At 44.5% G+C, this 7770-nt stretch overlaps 1 pseudogene; it reads right to left on the reverse strand.

Moving 5' to 3' along the window:
• Positions 1–3531: 3531 nt before the first annotated feature.
• LOC120859487 lies at positions 3532–4442 on the reverse strand (annotated as a pseudogene).
• Between the last annotated feature and the right edge of the window lie 3328 nt (positions 4443–7770).

Below are 7770 nucleotides of genomic sequence, written 5' to 3' on the forward strand. Positions count from 1 at the left end.
CAAACACTGATTTTCCATTATGGAATTGACATTGCAAGGGATGGGTATTCTTCCAGATATCTGCAATGGAGCCCAATCCCGTCAGCATTAAACGGCTTTTTTCTTTTTCCCAATCTTGGGGCCATTGTTGAGAAGAAATGACTGAAACATCCGCCCCCGTGTCTACTAGTCCCCCAAAGTTGTTTCCTTGTCTAATCAAGGAGAGAACAGGGAGAGAATCTTTGATAAGCATTTCCCAAAATATATGTCGCCCAGTACTTCCAAATCCTCTTGTTCATTCATCAGGAAGAGCCAAAAAGGGGTGAGAAGGGAGGAGAAGTATTTGAGCAATATGTTCCCCAGCTAACAATGAAAGCGTGGTAGAAGTAGAGACCGTAATTAAAATTTCCCCAACATAGTCAGAGTCTATTACCCCAGGAATTATGGTTAAACCTCTCAAAGTCACGCTGCTACAGCCTAGTGTCAAGCCAAAAGTGCCTTTAGGCACTATAGGTCCAAATACATTTGTTTTTAATATATAAATGCCTCCCCCTGGTGACAAAAGAACATTATCAGCTAGTGGCAAATCAGCAGCAGCACTCCCTGAAGTAGCAGACCGTAAGTCCGAAATCATCATCTGAGGTCCTTTTAATGGGGCATCGACTCGTAACGGTTGCTGGGAGGCAACAGGGTTGGGGCAGGTGGGATGGCAGGAGGGCAAAGGAGGAGAAGTCCCCGGTATTGTCCCTGGGCCCCAAGGACTTAGGCCCGCAGGATAGTTTCCCGGTATCGGGTTGCCGTTTTGGGTGTTTTAGATCTGCATTCACCAGTCCAGTGAAACCCCTTCCCACACCGAAGGCAAAGTCCAGGAGGAATCTTATTCTTCCCAGCAAGAGATCTGTCTTTAAAAGCTGACCTGGATCAGCTTTTAGTTTCTGACACTCTCTTTTCATAGGACCAGGTTTTCCGTAATGGAAGCAGTTACCTCCCTTTGGTGGTCTCATAGCCTTGGCCAAGTCTGTAGCGAAGACATTAGCCTGATGCTCAGCTCCTCCTACTCCCGAACAGGCTCTGATATATTCAGCCACCCTGTCCCTTTAAGGGTCCCAGCATATGCTTGCATTCAGGATTTGCATTTTCAAATGGTAAAGTTTGTGATAATATCTCCGAAATCTCATCTCTCCTTACAGCTCATTCCACAGCTACCCGCAATCTTGCTAGAAAATCAGTATATGGCTCACTGGGGCCGTGCATTGTTTTAACAAAGGAGGGCTGGGCGTGGCCAGTAGGCACCACACGGCGCCATGCTGGTAAAAAGACCTGGTGGACTTGTTGTAAGTCCTGATCAGAGTACTGAGCCTGTTCCCTGAAAGCCCGATAGGGGCCCTCTCCCATTAGCTTGTCCTCGAGAGGACCAGGGGGATTCTGTCCCTCACTAGTCCGAGCCTGCTTTCTAGCTGCTCCTTCCCACCAGCTACGAAGTTGCAACCATTGAGAACCCCCCAAGACAGCTTGGGCAATAGATTCCCCATCTAACGGAATGATTAATTTGCCTTTTCCCAGTGATTCCAGCATAGCCAAAAGAAAGGGAGATTGAGGACCGTACTGCACTACTGCAGCTTTAAGATCTTTAAAAAGTTTATATTCCAAAGGAGCGTATTGAACATTTATCACACTGCCATTCTGCTGTGTCTCTGGATGGGAAACAATTGTGGAGGATCGATAAACCCGCCAGGGGGAGCAGGCAAGTCGTCATCACGAAGCACAAACAAAGGAAAGGAGAACCGACAATGTTCCCTGCCCACGTCGGGCCGAGTAACCACAGTGGGGAAAAGAGAAGCACAAGCAGAGGCAGAAGGTGTAGATTTTTTTCTCCTCCTTATGGGATTTCCACCACTCCTGGAATAGATGGGTAATTTCTTTAATCTCTTTGCCCTCCTCTGACAAAACCGAAGAAGCCCCCGAATCCGATTCTGAACTATCAGATGTTTCACCATTTACAAGAGGAGGCTCATTTGTATCCTTGCCTCCGGGCGACGCAGAAGCCCCACCAACGTCTGACACATCCTCATAAATTATTTCTCCCCTCCTTGGAGCGTTAGATTTAGCTTCATTATCAGTAGAGAGCAAGGTCAAAGCCCGTGTTATAGCACTACACAAAGTGCATAACTTCAAAGGGATCGCATTACCCTTCTGATGTTGCTTTCTCAATTCCTTTTGAATTATTTTCCATTCCTTCGAGTTTACCTGTAACTTAGTTTGATACTGCAACCAATGACGATATTGCTCCACCAAGCGAAAGAGCTCACTCAATCGAGGAGTCGAGGCTTTAACGCCTATGGAGTGGAGAAATCCTTTGACTCACTCCATGTATTGTGCCCGTAATGATGATGAGGAATTCCCCATGATTTTCTGAAAGTTCCCCTGCTAGGGTGAGGAATTCCCCATGATTTTCCCAAAAGTTCCCCTGCTATGGATTTAAAATCCCCCCGGGTTACTCACCCTTTCGGTTTCACTCGAGCCCCACGTTGGGTGCCAGATGTTGGAGACTACGAGTGAAATGACACAAAACAAGACACACACGCAAGAGACAGACGATACACACACTCCGGCCGGAGGAAGAGAACTGCGCAAAACTAACTGCGGTTTATTATAAAAGCCCCCTAGGCAGAATTCCAGACTGCATGAATAAGCCTTTTCCGCACAGCGCAGGTGCGTACATGTTACCGTACAGCAAAGGGGAGTGAAAGCCCAGTCTACTGCAGAGTCTGTACAAAGCCCCCTACTCCTTCTTATCACAAGAAGGCAACGCTCCCTTGTTTGCAAGGGACCATCGAACTCAAGGCCGTGTCCAGACTCTTTGGCAGAGCGCCGCGTTTGCAAGGACGTTCAGCCTGAGTAGAGAGTCCCGTTTGCGGGCACATCTCTGCTACCCTATTAACCCTTCAACGGACACACCGAGTTCCAAAGCCCCCAGTCTCAGCAGGTCACGTGCTACATGCAGGACCCAGAATCTGGCTCTGCAGCCAGCTCGCATGAGCCTGAGCATCCCCACTTGGGAAAGGGCAGTGTCCTGGCTACTACACGGCTGTCCCTTCAGGGCCCAACTCCAGACACCCTCACCACACGTGTCTCTGTCAGTTACCGCTCACGGCAGAACCTTCCTTCCTAGGGTAATATCTCACAGGATTGTCCCACATGTCTTCGCCACGTCCATGGTGGTGTCAGGAAGATTCTGCCTTACATGCACCGAACGCAAAAATCTGGATTCCCCGGATTCTTCAGAGATAAGGGAAACATGGGCAGAGCCCTCAAAGGGTAAGCTCCACCTTCCTTTGGGGGCAGCGGGTCGAGGGGGAAGTGGTGAACGAGGAAAAAGAGTTCCCATGAAGTCTTCCTGTTCCCATCCACCCCCTCCAGATGGCAGATAACTTAGTGGCTGGCAGCAGTTTCAGTCTGGCAGTAGAAGGGTGTGGTGAGGGAACTTCTCTGCAGAAATGAAGCTACACAGGAGAGCATCTAGTGGAAAACTCTGCTGTTTAAGAAAACCACCAAGAAGAAGACATTCAGTTGAAAAGATGTGCTTTGCCAGGTGTCTTTGTTTCACTGGCACTGATAATGAATAAAGGAAAGAGGACAGAGAAGAGGCAGCCACAATGCAGGAGAGCGCATTGCCATCTTACATTGGAAACCCAGGGGTAAACCAAGTCCAAAGTAGGAAGGCCAGTTTCTTTCTATGTTGATACTGCTGGTGCATTCCAATGCCTTTACTGAACCAACAATTTTCAAAGCAATATAATGGGTACAGAAGTGAACAGAGAAGAGATGTATGCAGGAGACTAAGCAACTGGCCAAAATGAATGGTACAAAGGCTGACAAACATACCCTGGAGGAGCAAGAGAGACTACAGTGAAAGGCTAAAGAGCACGTCAGCAGTAATTCTGCTGTTAGAGAATGGGTGAGGTTCCCTCCTTGACCCCTCAAATGCCAGGTCAGCTAAATCCTGGAAGCGAATCGTGTTCACAACATTGATGAGAATGAAGAGGGGGAGCACAGAGAGAGATCAGATAATTGACCTGAAGAAGAACTTCAGCCATGACCAAAACTCTCCATGCAGACATGGATTACCAATAATATGGGCCACTACTGACTGAAACACAGGATTAAAAAGTTCATAAAACAAGAGGAGACTGAATCAGAAAACTCTGCCATCACAAGGGCAGCAGTGAAAAGTTCTGCCAACAACATGTGGCTCACTTTCCTGCTTCCTCTCTGTGCTCTGGGCTTCTCTCTGAGCCAGGATACTGCTTGCCCCTTTTGGAGGCTGCTCCTCCCTCTTTTGTTGAATTCAAGCATCCAACTTTGAGACAGTGCAAATTCCCCAGACAGAGTCTGATTCCCCTGGCAAGGTCCTGCAGAAAGGTTTTGACATTCAGCCATCGCTTCACTACCCAAACTATCAACTTACACAAAGGAGAGGAAAAGGTGTCCCCACACAGTTCATCATGAAGGACTCGGTAGCTTCTCTCTCTTGGCTCTGGCTCCAGCTGCAGCCCTTACCCACTACGGGCCTCTGACCCCTTTGAGCTGCTCAACTCCTGGCCGCCAGTTCCTACCCAGGATTCCCAGGGCAGGGGACACTGTGTCTGCACTGCAGTGTACGCCTTTGTGTCACAATAAATGGCTGATTTATTCTGATAAGTGTACAGAAAGTGACAAATCACTATCATGTGTATTAATCACTTTTTAAATCATTGGAGCATGTTCTCATGCTTTCGATGGCAGCTATCATAATGCTTTATTTCCAGGAATGCTTTTCCAATGTGTACTCGCATTGGTTAATGTGGTAAGTCTTTATTTGAACTAATTATCATCTGATTATTAGTTGACTGTAATTGCTTACATGGTTTAAGTTTTGTAACGTTAGTTACTGCCATATCAGTAAAATGCATCAATGACGTTTGCTTTCCCAAAGAGATATTAAATTAAAACAAAGGGCCCATTTTACCTGTTGAAATGAAAAAAGGCAAATCACAAATACTGATAGAGCCATAGGAAAACTTTCAAGTAAGACTGTAGTAATATAGACATATACTATTAGAATGGTTCTGTAGTGAGACATGAATACTAATAGACTGGTAAGCATTACTCTAAAAATTATTTTCTAAACTATATCTTATACAAATATATTAAGGCGTGTTTACCTTTGGTTCATGATTTCACTACTGAGTTGTTTACCTACATGTTCTTGACAGCTTAGCTGTCTCTGGCTCTTTGCGACTCCATGGCCTGTAACCTGCCAGGCTCCTCACCCGTGGAATTCTCTGGGCAAAAATACTGGAGAGGGTGGCCATTTTCTTCTCCAGGGGATTGTTCTGAGCCAGGGATCAAACTCAGGTCTTCTGTATTGGAGGAAGTTTCTTTTCCACTGAGTCATCACAAAAGCCCCATTTACCTACAGCATGTTTGCTCAGTTCTGTCCCATTCTTTGAGACTCCATGGACTGGGGCTCGCCAGTGCCCCAGTGCTCTTCTGTCCATGGGCTTCTTCAGGCAAGAATACCAAAATGGGTTGCCATTTCCTTCTCCAGGGATTTACCTAAAGAAGATATATTAAAAAGATCAATCACTACTTTAGAAGAACCAGTCAACACTATATTCCTTATTTGTAACAGCTTACTAAGAAATCCTAAGTATTTCTGTGATTGGGGAACTATAAAGATTAGTAGACATCAGTATTAAAATAAGACATAAGCACTGAAAAAGGAGCTATACTATTGCTTTTTAAGAGTAGTAAAATTTAATATACTTACATATATATATATATTAAATCTTATATAAGTATAAATATATATACATGTATAAATATTTATGTATGTGTACACTAAATGGCTATATAAACTACGTAGATAAATTCTAGAGAAACCCTTGGAAAAGAAGTTTTAGTTCTGTCCTTCATTAAGTGCATTTTCTTCTATTAGATATGATTTTGCATGTTAATTCCTAGAAGGAAGAGTTTGATATTAGGGAAAAATAATCTGGCAGCAGAGTTTTTTCAGGTATAGACATGCGTTAGCTGAAAATTGTATTTATTATGCAGAAACTGAGGTGACAGAAATTGGAGAAACTGTCCGTAGTGGATCTCTTCACTTTGTTACTTTTGGGATTTTTAGTGTAAAACATTACCTGTATTTGCTTAATGAGAAAGTTCCAAATATGTTTACTTCAAAGACACTAAGGCTTGCAACTCCGAAATATTTTAAATATTTTCATTATTTTTTTCTTGTTTTTACTTTTCTTTCGTATGAAGGAAAAGGAAAATCACACACAATTAAACAATATGTCATGCCAAGAGTGATGATACTGGCGACATTTGAGATGGCAATAAATTATTGAAAAACATGTGATGGTAAGAGTTCTCTTCTGTATTTTATAGTGGTTAAGTTAACGTGACTGGCAAATCTAGTAGAATATTTTGCTCTTTTTATTTTTATTTTTTTTAGACTGTCCCTCAAAGGTCTCCATCTACCCCTCCTCTGCCTCTGTATTTTCCTCCTGCAGTACTTTTTCTGCGGCTCATCTCGCGATACATCCAGGTTCCTTACGCTTGTCTCCTCACGCCATACACCCGCTTCCTTATGCTCTTGACGGAAGAGGCAGGGCTGAGTTCAACATTAGTTTAGCTAGGGGTCGACTGAGGAGGTTTGGTGTTGCATGTTCGGAAGAACGAGACAAAAGAAAGGTAAGGAATTGGGCATTTTAAAATGGGAAGCCAGATTTATAGCTTACAAGAACATGTTTATAGGTCTAGCGTCAGTATTTTACGGGAGAAAAATGGTAACTCAGACTGATTTTTCCTGTCAGGCTTTTCCCAGGAAGAGCTAATAGCTGAGTGTATGTATATACGTGTGTGTGTATGTACATTACCCTGAAAAGTCTTCTTAGTTTATTTCTTGAAAAGTATCTTTGAATTTTTATTCCTTGGAGAATCAGTGCCTGAAGTAGCAAAGGAAAGCCAGTGAAGTTTGAGGGTTCTTTTGTCTGAATGGAGGGAAGGTGGGAGTGGGGGTGGGGCCAAGAAGGGGGTTTGAAATGTCTGGATGTTGGCTGTGGGAGGATATACTGGGCATATACTCCTACCCTGGGACTGAGAAAGCTGTTTTTCCTTTGTAACTTTTCTTTGGTATGTAAGGCTGGGCTTTTCTCCACAAGCTTATGGCCACTAGGGCGGAATGTTGGTTGCATTCAGTGTGTAAATCGTTTTTTTGTGTGTATGTGTTTTCTTTCCCATTGGTTTGGGGCTGCTAGTCGTGTGGAATGTTGCATTGCTGTGCAGTTCCGCTTTTTTTCCGTTGGTTTGGGGCTGCTAGGCGCATGGAATGTTGCCTTCATTTCTCGCCTAGTGTTGCTTTGGTGTGCAAATTGGCTTTTTTTTTTTTTTCCTGTTGATTTGAGGCTGCTAGTTATATGGAATGATGTGTTGGTTTGTCGCAAAATGTTGCTGTGGTGTGTAATGCGGCTTTTAGCTCTCCACTTGGGGCAGCTGCTGCTGAGTCCCTTCAGTCGTGTCCGACTCTGTGCGGCCCCTTGACGGCAGCCCACCCGTCTAGCCTGTCCCTGAGATTCTCTAGTCAAGAAGGCTGGAGTGGGTTGCCATTTCCTTCTCCAGTAGGGGCCGCTAGTTGTGCAGAACGTTGCTTTGGTGTGTATTACGACTTTTTTTTTTTCTTATTGGCTGGGGCCTGTTACAGGTGCGGAATGATTCTTTGGTGTGTAATACGGTTTTTATTTT

Source organism: Oryx dammah, unplaced genomic scaffold (genome assembly GCF_014754425.2).
Source record: "Oryx dammah isolate SB20612 unplaced genomic scaffold, SCBI_Odam_1.1 HiC_scaffold_1221, whole genome shotgun sequence".
Lineage (NCBI taxonomy): Eukaryota > Metazoa > Chordata > Mammalia > Artiodactyla > Bovidae > Oryx > Oryx dammah.